At 43.4% G+C, this 15,456-nt stretch overlaps 1 long non-coding RNA gene across 1 annotated transcript in view; it reads left to right on the top strand.

Annotated features, from left to right (window-relative positions):
* Positions 1-935: 935 nt before the first annotated feature.
* Positions 936-15,456, top strand: part of LOC144113104 (uncharacterized) — a 263,457-nt gene continuing 248,936 nt past the window's right edge. The window contains exon 1 of the long non-coding RNA XR_013310616.1: positions 936-1,475. This is a non-coding gene — a long non-coding RNA (uncharacterized LOC144113104). The remainder of the gene's footprint in view (positions 1,476-15,456) is intronic.

Raw genomic sequence — 15,456 nt, 5'->3', positions numbered from 1 at the left:
TTTGTAGACTCATGACAATAATTTGCTGTCAACCTTTGGCGATTTTTTTTTCATCCTGTATGCACACCCTCGGCAAATCACAGATTAGTTTTTGGCGTTACGTTTAAAAAACTGCGATTGAGTGGAATTTTTACGTAAATAAAAAAACAAGCCCAAGCGCTCTACACAGCGAGCCCATGAACGCAGCCCCTGTGCGCACGAGCGGTGGCTTTCCCGCACAGCTTGGAACATGATGGCGCCGTTGCTCGCGCCAGCGCAGCCGCCTCAGTCGTATCGCCGCCATTTTCTGTCACAAAGGCAACTGTCAAATTTACGGCCTCAAAACTGTGACAAAAAACTGTCAAATAGCGTAAAAGAACGCCTCCTTGGGTGAGTTGGTCACAATTCATCTTTGGTACTAAGCGCGAACACACAAAGAACACAAGGAAACGGGACAAAGCGCCTGCAAATAGCGGCTGCATAATTAGGTGTGCAACGTCATCACTTCTGCCACGTCCGTGGCGTCATCTGCAGCTACCCATGACGCAAAAAAGCAATATATGGCCGCCGGCCACGACCGACCAATAGGAGCGAGGCTTATTGACATCTTTGTGACAAGTTCTTGACGATTTTACTAATTAACAGTTACGTAATCTGGCCCCACGAAACAGTGAGAAGTCGCAAGTGGCAGGAGCTGTCCGCCGCTGTCAGCTTAGGGGAAGCCCTTTGTCGCTTTGATTTTCGAAGGTTGCACCTCGGTTCCTGCTTGTCACCTTCCGGCTTAATCCGTTCCAACAGAAGAAACCACCCATTTCCTGAGTGATTTGGTATGCTGAGCGGCTTGCTGCGATATACAGCATTTGTCTCAACTGCGCAGTCGTTTCACGTGGCTCCGAAGATGGACGATCATAACATCCCGCCGCAGACGGACCGAAAAAACGCGGCCAGAACTCAGGCAGACAGCCTTCGCTCGGCAACTGCTGCTTGACGATTTGCGGGATATAAAATGGCGAAGAACTGTCGCTAACAGATGCCTTTATTCCCCTAATATTACCGAAATCTACCCAAAGGAAAAGAACTAGGGATACTTCAACACGAGCGAGAACGTGCTAGGGATTCAGAGCGTGAAAAGCAGTCCCACGTCCCTAGTTGTTATTTCGCGCGCCCGCACCTTGTCAGTGCACTGTGATATGAGCAGCGTTAATCCTGGCGCTGTCTCGAAAAGCGTGGTACTGTCGACGCAGTGGTGACATAAGCAGCAGGAGGCCGTCTACGGGAACGCCGGCATGAAAATGAAAGCGACATTTGCACGGATAGACTCTCCGCCTCCAGGATCGGCATACCGCTGCGGACTGTGCGTCTATATTCTTGACCGTGCCGTATTCATAATGTGCGTGTGATGTGGACTCCCGGTGACATGTAGTGACAATAATTGTGCCTGGAGCTCAAGTTCTTGCGGCGGGGGATCATCGACGAGGGACGCCCACTTCTTGGCGGTGAGCACATTTCTTACAAGCAACGCGCACTTTGCATTGCCTGTTTTGATACGCTTGGTACCAGCATGCCAGCGACATCTGATGTGCGCACGTGCAGTCTATATATCATGGCCGATATAGCCGGCTAATGACGCTGTAGTGAAAAGCGAGTCGGATCTTTTTGCGCACGTCACAACAACGAAGCCAGAACATACCGACAGCCCTTAACGCCGGGAAGCCTGTGTTGTAGTAGTGTTATCGTGCTGACGCCCCACCACAACTGTAGTCCGGGAACAGACTTCACTCCGTAGCCTGCGCGCGCTTACACGTGTTTTAAATCACGCTTACAAAAGAGCTTGCGCGGTCAATGCCCCGTTGCAACGTAGTAAACAAATATCAAATGAAGATAACGCAATCTTGTGCTCCACCGAAGTTTCACGCGCTTCCTTCAGAGCGTAATAAAAAAGAAACAAGCGTTAAGAAAAACGCTCAAAATAAAGAATGAAAACGTTCAGTCCCATAGTGCATAATTACATAGGGAAGCATCGTGTTCTGCGGGCTCATGGAGACGATCGAGTTAAACGGGCTGAGCTTGCGAAATGCCCACATGCCTGTCGCTGTCGTTTTCATTAACCAACTAAATGAATGAGCAGTCATATGCCCGATTTCAGAATTGGGACGTTGGAAGTTGAAATGCAATTTACTCATATGTAACAAGTTTTTTTTTAACCGATAATGGCAGTGACAGATCACCCATGTTTAAAACGAGTTAGAATTATTGATCAATTGTCTCAATTTTCACTGTTATGCACTGGCAAAAGCAACCTTTGTATTAAAACCGTTTGTCATGCTACACTCTGGCAAATTTGGTAAATGGAAATTGGCCAGGAAAAACTGGGTACTTTTGCTCTGCTGGCATTGCACATCAAAATGATGGCCCTAAAGGCCATATTTGATTCTGCTAGGTAGCAAAAAGTCATGAATTTGTTCTTGGTACTAAGCTTGTCTTTTTATCTAACAAACATAGGGTGCACTCTTATTTATTACTGATGAAGCAAGATTTTTGACCAGAGTTAACAGACGAAGGTGTGGTGTTATTGGGGATATTCACATGATGTCACCATCCTCATTTGTCATCCAGACAGCAGCAGAGTTCTGCAGCACCTTGTCTTGTGGAGTGCTCGGCTGGCCATGTATGAGTCTCGCAGTGCATTCTGGCACTCATTCTAGTGCACCTGAGGGATTTTTAAAAAAGTAGCAGTCCAGCTTGTCACTCTCAATCTTCAGGCTCTTTATCTGAAAACAGCTAGTAAAACCAGTGACTTAGAAGGATTGGTTGTAGGCCAGTTGGTAGGGCGTCGTGAAGAGCAAAACTGCAAAACAAGACTGGACTGAGGCAGGCGACAACACAGGGCGATCTGTGTTGTCGCCTGCCTCAGTCCTGTCTTGTTTTGCGGTTTTGCTCCTCACAAAACCAGTGACATCATGGTACAGAATGGCTGCTGAGACCGTACACATAGGCCTGATGTCCTCTTTGCAGCGAGAGACCGAGCATAGCAATAGGACAACAAAGTGGTGTACGCTGTGATAAAAGTGAATAGCCCCATTGAGGAAGCAGTGCAGTTTGATCTATGGTTACGCTTCTGTATGTAGGCGAAAGTTTAGTTCACTTTTCATGCAAACTGGTCAATCATCCCAAGTGGTACAGTCATCCCTTGGAGTGTTTCATAATGCCCAGGATTTAGCTCAAGCCAAAGAATGTTTGATGAAAAGATGTGTTTAATGATGCTTGTGCATGATGCTAGCAATTGAGAGTTTCAGCATAGTGGAGACACACTAGTGACATACTGGATGCCTGCTGCTTATGCGTACTGGCAGATGTGTGGCCAAGTGGGGTGTGCACCTGCTGTTGTGTGCGTGCAGCAGGCATCCAGTAATCCAGTATGTCTTCGCTAGTATGCCTCCACTATGCGAAAACTTACTTATCATCCTGGTGTTAACAGCGCAGAACGTAGACGGGATGCGAGAAGAGAAGCACACTCAACAGCGCTCATTGTGTGTGCTTCTCTTCTCATATCCAGTCTACATTCTGCGCTGTTAACATCAGGATGGAAAACCAACAAGCCCAAGCTGCTGTTCTCACTAATCATGAACCAGATGGGTCACGAAATCAATGTCGTCCATCCAGAACAGCCTGAATCAGCGCCTGGGTTCCGTGTTCATTTATGTAGAGGTAATTTACTGACTGATAACAAGAAAGAATGTTGCCGACTCCACATTGTAGTATTAGCCACCAAGCGTACTATGGAATGCCCCAGGATATTAGCCGATGAAAAAACCCGGCCAGTATTATTGAAACAAATGCGCACAGGCCATCACACTACAAGCAAGCATGTAGTGACGGGAAGGAGACCTTGGTTAGGTTAGGTTACGTCTGGGATAGGTATGAGTTTCAGTTTGGGATGAATTTCCCTTCTCTCATTCATAAAAACTTGGCTGACTCTACATAAGTCAGTTTCCACATCAAATATCCTCTTTTAGAAACAGGGCTGGTTTCGTAATGGCAGCTCCAATAAAGCAGGCAGCTCTCACCATTATTAGGCATATATTCGGCACAACTGAACATAAAATGTTGGTACTGACTCCTGTCTAGGCACAGGCATGTGATGGGGCCGACTGTAATGAAAGACTGTGTTTTGGCAATGAACACCAGAGCTGGGCAGCTTGATTGGATTGAAAAAGAACGCGGGTCAGAAATCGGAATACTTGCAGGTGAACAAGATACGGACTCCTGCATGCCACTGCTGGTAAGGAATATGTGGTTCATGCATGCATCATGCCCATGCAGTGACAGATACTGCCACTATGTAGGAGTGGTAATTTTATTTATGCAAAAAACCTACAATTGTTTTAAAGGCAAACTTGCTGCTTACTACAGTCGAATACAATTGAAGTCTGCAGTGAAGCTCCGCCCACATTTAGGACCGATGCACAGAATTCCTCCACGACAAAAACGTAGGCCGTTGTTATAACTTCTCTTATCACCTAAACAATAAGCTAATCACGAGAAAAATGTTATAAGCTCTAGAATTTTCTTACCTGGCTTGTTTAATAAAGTGAAACATTAAAATAATGGTTTCGTTTACTTTTGTGACTGGCTAGCGGAGTAATACAGATCTCTGCGGACCGTGGCCCAGTGTTAACAACTGCTGTTTTTTTAAGTTGTATCCTACTATAGCATAGCAATGATACCAATGGCTGGGACTGCTATAACATGCCAACCTAAGCAGTAAACATATTTCCAAATGGAATATGTATATATTGCTGCATAATAGAGCTGCATGTATGGCCTTTCACAGACAAGGCTGATTAGTGCTCTTGATTTGCATTGAAAATTTTTATTTTTTGGTTAGCCTTAACAGCTGACTAATAACCCTGTCACACGGCATTCCTCTAAGGCCTTTCCAGCAAAGGCACCATTTTTCACCAAAGGAGCAAAAGCTTAAAGGAGCAGCGACGCAGCTACACGGTGCAGCCCAAAGGTGAAACTGTCGTTCAGGCTTAGCACCCGATGCTGTGCTTGAGGTGGATGAAGTGAGTGTTTCAAAATTAAATTGGTGTATTCTGTTCATTAGTTGAGCTCAGATGATTTTTTCATTCTAACTGCTTCCTTAGAAGAACTGCAACAGCTACTCTCATCAGCAACAGCAGGTTTTGTGTATTGCCTTGGCCACCAGGGGCACTCGGTGTTGCTGCAACACTTTCACTGTCTTGAAATCTGGGCATGAAATATAAACACCCGTAGAAAAAGCAAAGCCAGACACACCTTTTGTATTTAAAAAAAGATGTTTTCAAATATTGTTGGCTATATCTATTACTTTTTGACGTTGGGTGGCACTGCGATCGCAGGTTCTCGAAGGCCGCGCCTTTGGGCTCCAAAGGTCTCTGACGGGAGCCTTCGCCTGCAAGGCCCTTAGAGGCAAAGGCGCAACATTTGTGCCGTGTAGCTGCCCTCCTTACGCCTTTGGCTATAAGAACCTGATTCTCAAAGGCCTTTGCGGTGCCCGTGTGACAGGGGTATTAGGTTACCTCCTTCCACATGCTGTACCGGGTGTTTCACCTAAGATGTGTAATTTTAAAAATAGGCTTTATTAGCTCGAGAGCTTTTTTGGCATAGAATTTTCACCAGTGTAGTGCATCAGGATACAGCTAAGACATATGCTAACTAGTAGGCTGGTTAACTAATATTGAATAATTAATTTTTCATCTATTACTTTGTCTCCTTATTTGCCTTATTTATTGAGAGGTGTGTAGCTCATTGTAAGTATTATCCATATCAGTTTTTAGAATTTCGGAAATGCAGTTACCCTTGACGCTGCGGCCAAACAAATTTTGCCTACATCGTGCCAAAGTACATGTGCTTTTCAAAAGATTGGAGGCAAAGCAACCCCTCCAGAGCACGTAACTCGTCAAAAATAGCGAAAATTTGTTGGGCCGCAGAGCTGCAGGTAACTGCATTTTCGAAATTAATTTTAAAAATTTATATGGATATTATTTATGGTGAGCTACACACTTCTCAATAAATAAGGAAACTAAAAGTAATAGAAAGGTAACTATTCAATATTTGTTCACCAACCTACTAGTTAGCACATATTAGCTATATTCTGATGCACTGTACTGCTAACAATGCTAAGCCAAAAAAAATGCTCTTCTAACTAAAAGAGCCTACTTTTAAAAATTCCAGAACCTCTTAGGTGAAACACCCGACATGTCTTTCTTTAGCTAACATATCCCAAATGAGGATGGCAAATGGTGTTTGGTCAGGCATCTAGATATATAAAATAGGTTTGCAATTGTTAGTCAAGTCATTGAATCTTTATTACAACAGCATCAGGAATATATTCTCTCTCAGGTGGCGATTTTCTTTCTTATCTAATCACATGGTTTAGGAAGAGAAAGAGAAGCATATAGAAGTCAACATTGTGCTTAACATGCACCTTTCATTTGTCTTTTTAGCTGCAAATAATTGCGTAGTAAACATGATGTCATTTCTAAAATGATAACTGATCATTCATTCAATGCCAGTCAGTGCTAATATTAGCTGCAGGGAATCTTTCTTGTCTTCTGTGCTAAACAGCATGAAAGAACCATGGACATCAAATTTTGGTTGTGTGTTCTTTCGTTGGAATGATACACAGCACATTAGTTAACATGCATAGCCACAGTGGAATTCGTCCATGAGCCGTAAATAATTTATAGCTGCATTTTTCTCTCATGTTGGCTTTGTTTCAGTTTCAACAGCTGAATAGTGGCTGTGAAGTACAAGCGAGTTGAGGCCACGTGAGGCATGCAAAAACTGCACTATGGGTGCAAGTCTGCCTAAAACCGGGGTGACAAAAATGAACAAACAGCAATTATACTGCATATTTGGATGCCTTGCATAATCTCAAGTCCTCTTGTGTGTTAAAGCTGCCATTGAGTTGTTGAAAAGGAAACCTGCACAGCCTGAGAGAATAAATGTAACTACAGGTAATTTAGCAGGTGTAGGTGAGTTCCATGCAGTAATTCACATACTAATACTTTGCGCACCATTCTAAAGAACAAGACATACAACCACAAAATAGGTGTCCCTACTCCTTAAACTCAGTTTATCAAGTTTCAGAAAACACGATAAAACATTCAAAGGCACAAGGCCTTTGATAGAGCTCCTGAGTGATCATTTCATCAAAAGCATTTGGGAAAACCGCTGTTTACTGTTTTGGAGTTTCTTTACATAACAGGTAGATAATTTTCTATCAGCTTTAGTATTTCCAGATAGGGAACTAGGAGTGTCTCCATGTTTTCCTCAAGGGGTAGCCTACCATGTCAAGCACATGGCCAGGTGGTCTAGTGAGCCATGTAATACTGGACATAGCAGAAAAAAAAAGGTGACACGCTTCTTGACAGCCTCCAGAGTACTAGCAGCAGTTGGCAAACTTCATACCTAGATCAGCTGGTTTCTCCTCTGCACCAGTGCTAAAAGGTTCAGTGCTTGAGCGTGGAATGTGGTGGACTGAAAATCAACTCCGATGAATACTTTGTACAAAAAATTCTACTAAATGTGTGAATCAGACATATTTTCACTGCATTTCATTACAATACTACCATATGCTGCTACAGGCTTTTTAAGCAGTAAAATTTAACCTGAAGGCACTGCACTTAAATGCTACTCTGTCCTGCATGCTTTCTTAAATGGTGAATGTGTATTATAAAAACTACATATCTCAGAGGTGTAGTATTAAAGGGGTGTTATTCATGTAGAGAATAACACTCCCAAGGGATGTTTTCTCTACATTAAGCGTGAGACTGCATTTGAAGGGGCACTGAAGATAAATTTAACTAAGTCTGTATCGATGGATTACTGCATTTTAATGACAAAGAGGCTACTTTCTCTAAAAATGCAGCTTTTATAACCTAGAAAATGCCAAAAAAAAGGAAATGCATATATCCAATAAGAGGGCTAAGTCGGGCTGGTTGGTTCATGTTGAGTGAAACGAAGAAACAGTGCTTCGCAAAGCCGTTTTCGCAAACAAACTGTAATGGCGTCAAGGCAGTTCTCTGTGTGTGAATCTCTGGAGCTAGGTTAACTCTTTCCGTACCGCACCCATTGACCATCGTTAGCCCACCAACGATGGATCCGAACGCCAATTTAGAAAGCTTCCGCACCGTTTTTGAACACAGATAATCCATCTACCTTGAAGCTAGATAACTACAGCTTATTTTTCTCTTTAGTCTATCACTTAAACACGTGGCAGCGATTTTTTGAACCATTTGTGCAAATAGCGGAGCACAGAAGTTGAGAAGGGCCAACTCCACTAGCGTGGCGCTTGCTCTGAAACACACCAAACACTGAAACTCATCTGTGTCTATGGCTGATTTTGTTGAAGATCTAGGCTACAACGACTCTGATTGCTGCCTCATCATCCGAATTTAGTCCAGAGGGCGGAAAAAACGAGAAACCAGCCCAGAACATTGGTGGAGCATCTCGGTTAGTTTCTTATTTGGACTAGTTTTGCTTGATTTAGCTGCCTTGTTAGAAAGGGTACTGACGCTACCAATTATTTGTCACATTTGTTGGGTTTCCACACCATTTGGGTAGGTATTTTAGTACTGCTTGCACTACAAAGGGTTTGCCCGACTGTTTCACTCAATGGCAGGCCCAACTTTAGGGCCCAAAGTGATCGTTTTCTAGCCAAAAACTATAAGCTAGAACTCTGATTTTTTAGAATATTTGCTATTGAATATGAAGGCATTTTGCATATTCTGAAGTTATTTTCAATTTTATTTTTCTAGATACATAGATATATTTTGCTCAAATTTTATCTGAAAACATTGATTTCCCATATAAAATTTGATTATAAGACACAAAACACTCTTTAGCGAAACGAAATTACAAGGTGTGTTTAATTGGCTTCATTGATGTCATGCAATAATTTTTAAACCTCATGGTACTTGGACCAAGAACATATAATGAAAACCTATAAAATACAGCCATTTTTCCATGGTAATGACAGAGTTCAGCTACATCACTATTTATTTAAAAATTTTTCTTTTTGAAATAAAGCCTGCGTGAAGGCTTTTGTTTTGTTTGCAGATCTTTCTCTCTTTATTCTGCTTTTTTTTAATAAACGCCCAGTTGCGAGTAAGCGCTTGTGTTGTTTGGTGTTCCTTGCCTGTTGTCCTGAGTGTGCTATTTTTTCTGTGATGCTATACCAACTAGCTCAAATGTCGATTCTACTTCAATAACTGCATCTCTTGCGGCCAAACAAACATCAGCATAGCCAGAAAGAGCCGTGCAGATGGTTTTTACTATAACACTAAAAATCTGATGGAATAGTCCTCGTTGTCCATTTAAGTAACAAACTTTTATATTCCATGTGCTCTAGAAATTTATCTACAAGCTCCATTCACTTGCAGGATGTTTTATGTAAGGCAAACATCTGTCTATCAATGGCTGTTTGGGAGAGGGTGCTGCTTTTGCTTTACACCGTGGGGCACCCTGCTGTAAAGCTTGCAGCTGCCTTTCGATATTAATCTATGCACATATTTCAGGAAGAAATAAGGACAGACTATAGGAAAAGAAATATTCAAGGTCTCTGTTATTCTGCATTCAGGAGCTGATGTTCGCATGAGTGTGCCTTCAGTGGTGCGTATTTCCATTCTGTCAACTGTACAGAGCCCCCCCATTTTTCAATTTTTGCATCCAGGCTCATTTCAGAGCTTTTTAAACAGTGATTTTGTCTCCAAAGCATCTCAAGATGCAACCTGAAATGTTACACATTTGCATACTGTCCTTGACAGAGGCTCCAGCGGCCTGATCACATCACCTGTTTGAAGGAATAGTGGGTCGAATTCCTACTTATGTTTGAATGGGTGTGTTGTCCGTCCGGCAAATATCTGGTCTGGTCTTTTGTGCTGCCTTTATTTTAAATAAAACCAACCAGCAAGAGTTTACTTAAGAAAGGGGATCCCAATCTTATGCAGTGAAAAACACAGCACTAATCTACTGTGCCACAGAACCGACAGGAACGAATCCTTTTAAATGCGCTTTTCTCAGTTCTCGTAGATATTTTCTTAATTTTCACTAGGTAGCGCTGCTGAATTCTTTATGCACAATATCTAGCATTGCAGCTTGGATAGTCTAGAAACATGTCTCAGTGGTACTGGTCAAGATAGAACAGCAGGTCCTTTCTGACATATAGAAAGTGCTTTCATCTTTGGACAACTGGGGTACTTATAAGCTTCTGTGCCTTGCTTTATCACCATCATTTTCTCTTCTCATCCTTCCACCACTCCAGGTAAACTTGTTTAGATGTGGACATGCATAAGCATATAACTGTCAGTGTAAGCTTCAATAAAAGTCAGTTCCAAGTCATACTCTGTCCTGCGTACTCCTACCCTCTTGCGTCCTTTGTTGCTGCTTCGAAACAATTTTATAGACTGGATCACCAACTTACCTCCAATGCAACCCTCTAAGACTGTCTATATCAGGGGTCCCAAACTCATCGCACAACGTGGGCCACACTGACAAACTTTTACCTTCCGCGGGCCCAGTAGGTGAAGAGAGGAAAGCAGAATGGAGGGGTTCAATAAAAAGCAAATGCAAAAAGATATCAAAAATCATAAAGAGTGTACTCAAATACATAAAAAATCAAAGCAAAACAACCAGAATCTCCGACAGGGCACTTTTCAATGAAAACATTTTCTTTTTTTCCAGTTTTTCATTGCACTTTGTAGCCCTCATCAAGATAAGCGGACCAGTGATATAGGAAGGAACTACGGGACATTGAAGAAGTATTTTTGGCTATACGAGGTGTTACATCTAAGACTGAAAGCAATCTTTAAAGATAGGCTTTTTAAGTTCAAAGCATTTTCTTCACTATAGTATTGTTAGCTGTTATGTACAGTCAGGGACAAAAGTCTCTAGACCACATGCTTCGTAAACAAAGCCGCTAGCTCTATTATTAGCCAGCTGCCGGAGATCACACTTGAGGAGGTGGAATTCAAAATTTTCTTCCACTTCCACGAGTGTGGTATCCAGCCAGCGGCTAATAATAGAGCTATCGGCTTTGTTTGCAGAGCACGTGGTCCACAGACTTTTGTACCTGACTGTACAGTAGAATATAGCTATGATGTGCTAATTAGCAGATATGTTAATATCTAATAGCTAAGTTTTAACGGCTACAGTTGAGCACCTGATCTACAGCTCATTGTTAGCAATATATTTATATCAGTTTCTAGATTACTGAAAAGCGATTCTGATTGCCACTTTAGTGCAAGGAATTTTGGGCCCACACTTAGGCAAAACCAAAATCACACTGCTGATGAAGGCACACAGCCACGCCTATGAGGTCTTGTCTGACAGCGGGGCGTGTCATGAGCACACACTCCTCATGCTCCCACCCAGGGGCGGGGAAAGGAGCACATGACAATGTGCAATGTATGCTCATAGGCGTGGCTGCATGCCTACTTTGGCCATGCAGTTTCAGTTCCACCAGTGTGCAGTCCTAAATATCCTAACGCTTCGGTGGCGACCAGAATCATATATTCGACAATTTAGAAACTGAAATGTATATATTTTACTAAGTGATGAGCTACAAACATTTCAATAAATCAAGTGCTCAACTTTTATAAACTTATCTGTTATATATTAATTAATCAACAACCTGCTAATCATCACATGATACATGTTTAATTATGCACACAGTTGTTGGCATTTCAATGTCAAAGAAACTGCCCTTCTGACTCAAAAAGCCTATTCCTAAGTATAGTTGGAAACAACTCAAGAACGTACAGGCAATGGCCCCTCAAAGGTGGCTCTCCAGCCAATGGTGTCGACCGATTGTCATGACATGGAGCTTGCTTACCTTGCAGTGTGTTTTGCTCGGTTAGTTGGTTTTTATCTGACATCATGGAATTGCAGTGCTTGCAGATGAGGACACAGAGAAGACGCACACACAACTGTGCTGTGTGTTCGTCTTCTCTGTGTCCTCGTCTGCAAGCGTTGTGATTCCACGATGCCTTACTTTGCACTCATGCTTCAGGCACGTCTGGCCAAGATTCTTCATCCTGCTGCAGGTATTATCCATGGTTATCTTACATTCTGACCCTTTAGAAGTAACAGTGCTTGATGGTGAGTGAGCACATACTGATACACAGGTCCATGACAAGAGTTAACCCCACATTGCCACCTTCTAAGTGCACACTTGTGGGTAATGAATATTAATAAGCGATGAATATTGGCACATTAATTCACAACAGTACTGGTCATATTTTCATTACCACTACACTGGCAAATGCCGCTCAAAGGTGGCTCTCCAGCCAATGGTGTCGACCAATTCTCATCACGTTGTGGTTAATCCCCTTCAACCTGCTAATGTGACCTTGCAGGGGGTGGCAGATGAAAGGGGATTAACCATGACTTAATCGTATTAATCTGCCTTTTTTTCTTGAGTTGTATCCTACTATAACAGTCATAGGTAAAACATCCCATAGATTATCAAAGATCAGCTAAAGGGGATGACTGAGGCTCACACGGAACAATGTCCGAACACCTTAAGGCGAGTGGGCAGCATTGCGAGGGCTGGCCATGTGTTTCAGACCCCTGACCTACTTATATCATGCGATCTTTTAGCACCCGCAGGTTTTGTTGCTCAACCCCCATACTTTGTTCTTAACTTTTTCTGTCTACTTCTGTCCTGCTTTCATCAGGTTTCTATGAATGTGCTGTAAGGCTGCCTGGTCTCTTGTTATGGAACTTAGGTTGTCTCTGCTGCTTGTCTTGCTGCAGCTCGCAGGTTTGGCAGCCACTCAGGCTTGTTCTTGGTTCTTTGACGAGGATAAATACAAGAGGAGGAAGTCGATTAGCATGTTCATGTCACAGTCATAGCTGCAATGGTCTGTCGTTATATCTCAGTGCTATACAGTGGTACGAAGCTCTGCACATTCCAGGAAAAATTATTTACTATTCCTACTTGATTTCAGTATGGTTGTGCTGTTCGGGTATGGGTTGAGCAGTGACGCTGAGCCCAACATGTTTAGGAAAATGTGCCATTAAGCACATGCTATTATGCATGGTTATGCATTTGGAAATCAACCAGGCAGTAAGACACCTCAGTGCAACTAAAGTTGTCACCATCATCTGGCTGTTCAGCTATAATAAAATTACACTCATTTTCATTTCTTGGTTCCCTTTATTAGTTTCCTTTTTTAGCAGGTATGCATGACTGAATACTAGCTGAGATGCATGGCACACAGCAATGGCTGCAGAAGGGAGTTTTATGGTACAGCTAGGACATTGGCGCCAGTAGCATTGTAGCATGCTGTAATTTAACTCTTCTTTTCAACTGTTGGTGATGAAAGTTGTCTAGGCGGGCATGGACCATGCAATTCTGAGAGGTCATTTTGGAGCGGGGGAGAGAAAAAACATGGAAAAGCATTCTCTGTTACAGATAAATGCGAAGTATAAAAGATGGGAGTGAAACTGTTTCACAGCCAGATTTCTTAGATCGTCCATTCCATTCTGCCATACCACATGTTGCTAAGAAGACTCAACACAAGGTGTAACATTTTACTGTTAAAGGGTGCTAAACGACCCTGCTCACTGCTTCCGTGTTTGTTGCCATCCTTTGTGTCATTAGCATACTGCTGGTAGGGTCACTAAAGTAGCATGCCACCACCCCCTGGCTTCTGTGACAACAAAGAAATAACTTCGTCATGAGCTTAGTACCTCTCAGCTTTTTTTGTTGTTCCATGCCTTAGCAATTCTGAAGTGGAGCTTGCTTACTTTGCAGGGTGTGTTGCTGGGTCAGTTTGTTTTTATCAGACATCGTGGAATCACAGCGTTTGCAGAAAACACAGAGAAGACGCACATACAACTGTGCTGTGTGTGTGTCTTCTCCCTGTCCTCATCTGCAAGCGCTGTGACTCAACGATGTCTTTGCACCCATGCTTCAGGCACGTCTGACCACGATTCTTCGTCCTGCTGTAGGCATTATCTATGGTCTTTCTACATTGTGACCTTTAAGAAGTAACAGTGCTTGATGGTGAGTGAGCACATACTGATACACAGGTCCAGAAAAGTGTTAACCCCACAATGCCACCTTTTAAGTGCACAGATGTGGGTAATAAATATTAATAAGTGATGAATACTGCTGCATTAATGCGCAGCAGTACTGGTCATATGTTCATGCAATTTGCTGATGTGGGGACATTCGTCCCTAGGTCATATACTGCCACACCTTTTCTGTTCTGCAGAATTTTTCTCACTGGGGATGCTCTGTGCTTATCAGCTGATGAGTCTGCAGCTCCGAAATGAACAATGACTCTTTTATGACAGTCACAATGTGTTATGAATTTACAGATGTGGAGGTCAGAGACAGCTGTGCAAGGCATGAGCTGAGTACTGAAGTTGTTTTCCAACAACTGTCGCATGATTCATGAGAATGCCAACATTACTTGTGACTATGCACATATTCCTTCTCGCTTAAGTCATGCAGTCAGTTCATTGCTCATTCTGACGAAATGTATGGAAATTGGTTTATGGGTGTTTAACGTCCCAAAGCGACTCAGGCTATGAGAGACGCCGTATTGAAGGACTCCGGAAATTTCGACCACCTGGGGTTCTTTAACGTGCACTGACATCGCACAGTACACGGGCCTCTAGAATTTCGCCTCATCGAAATTCGACCGCCGCGGCCGCGGGATCGAACCCGCGTCGTTCGGGTCAGCAGCCGAGCGCCGTAACGACTGAGCCACCGCCGCGCCTGTACGAAAAAGGTGGAGTATATAACCTCCAGAAGCGACACATGCATGGGTCTTGGGGTAGTTCGCAGTGGAGGGCTGCGGGTTAGGACCACCTGGGGTTGTTAACGTGCGCTGACATCGCACAGCACTCGGGCGTTTCTGTGTAATACGGTAGCCGCTGCCGGGAACCCGCGATTATGGAATCAGCGAAAGCCACAGTTGTGCGACCGCGGCTGGTTATACATTGAATGCTCATGGCAGCGCTCTTTCAAGCTGTGTCGGCGAACCAGCTAGAATTTAGCAACCACAAGTTCGAAGTCGAAATTTGGGCTTGTTGGGTTCGTTGTTCACGAAGTTGCAGCGGAGCAGCAGGAATGGGACGGAGACGAGACGTTGGCACACAAAGTTCTGGTGTGTCAAAATGCTAAGTGATATGTGTGAACGCCCCGGTTTCAGCCCCTTGCAACGCCCGTGGAGACGTATGTACGCGGCTCGTTTCCAATGTTGTGATCAGAGATTGCGTACCTACTTTTTACGATTAGTCCGATGGGTACACGGTCACCGCCCTCTGCACCGGCGTGGCAGCACAAGTTGGAGTAATCTTCGCTTCACCTGCTCGCATGACGGCACGGTAGCAACTGTGCACAGCCAGACGTACTCCGGAAACGAGCAGGATGCTGTGCGTCAAGTTAACTCGAGCGACTCGAGTTCCAAACGG

The sequence above is a fragment of the Amblyomma americanum genome, chromosome 1, assembly GCF_052857255.1.
Source record: "Amblyomma americanum isolate KBUSLIRL-KWMA chromosome 1, ASM5285725v1, whole genome shotgun sequence".
NCBI lineage: Eukaryota > Metazoa > Arthropoda > Arachnida > Ixodida > Ixodidae > Amblyomma > Amblyomma americanum.
Note: the sequence above shows the minus strand (reverse complement) of the source record. Positions and strands in the feature narration are given on the sequence as shown.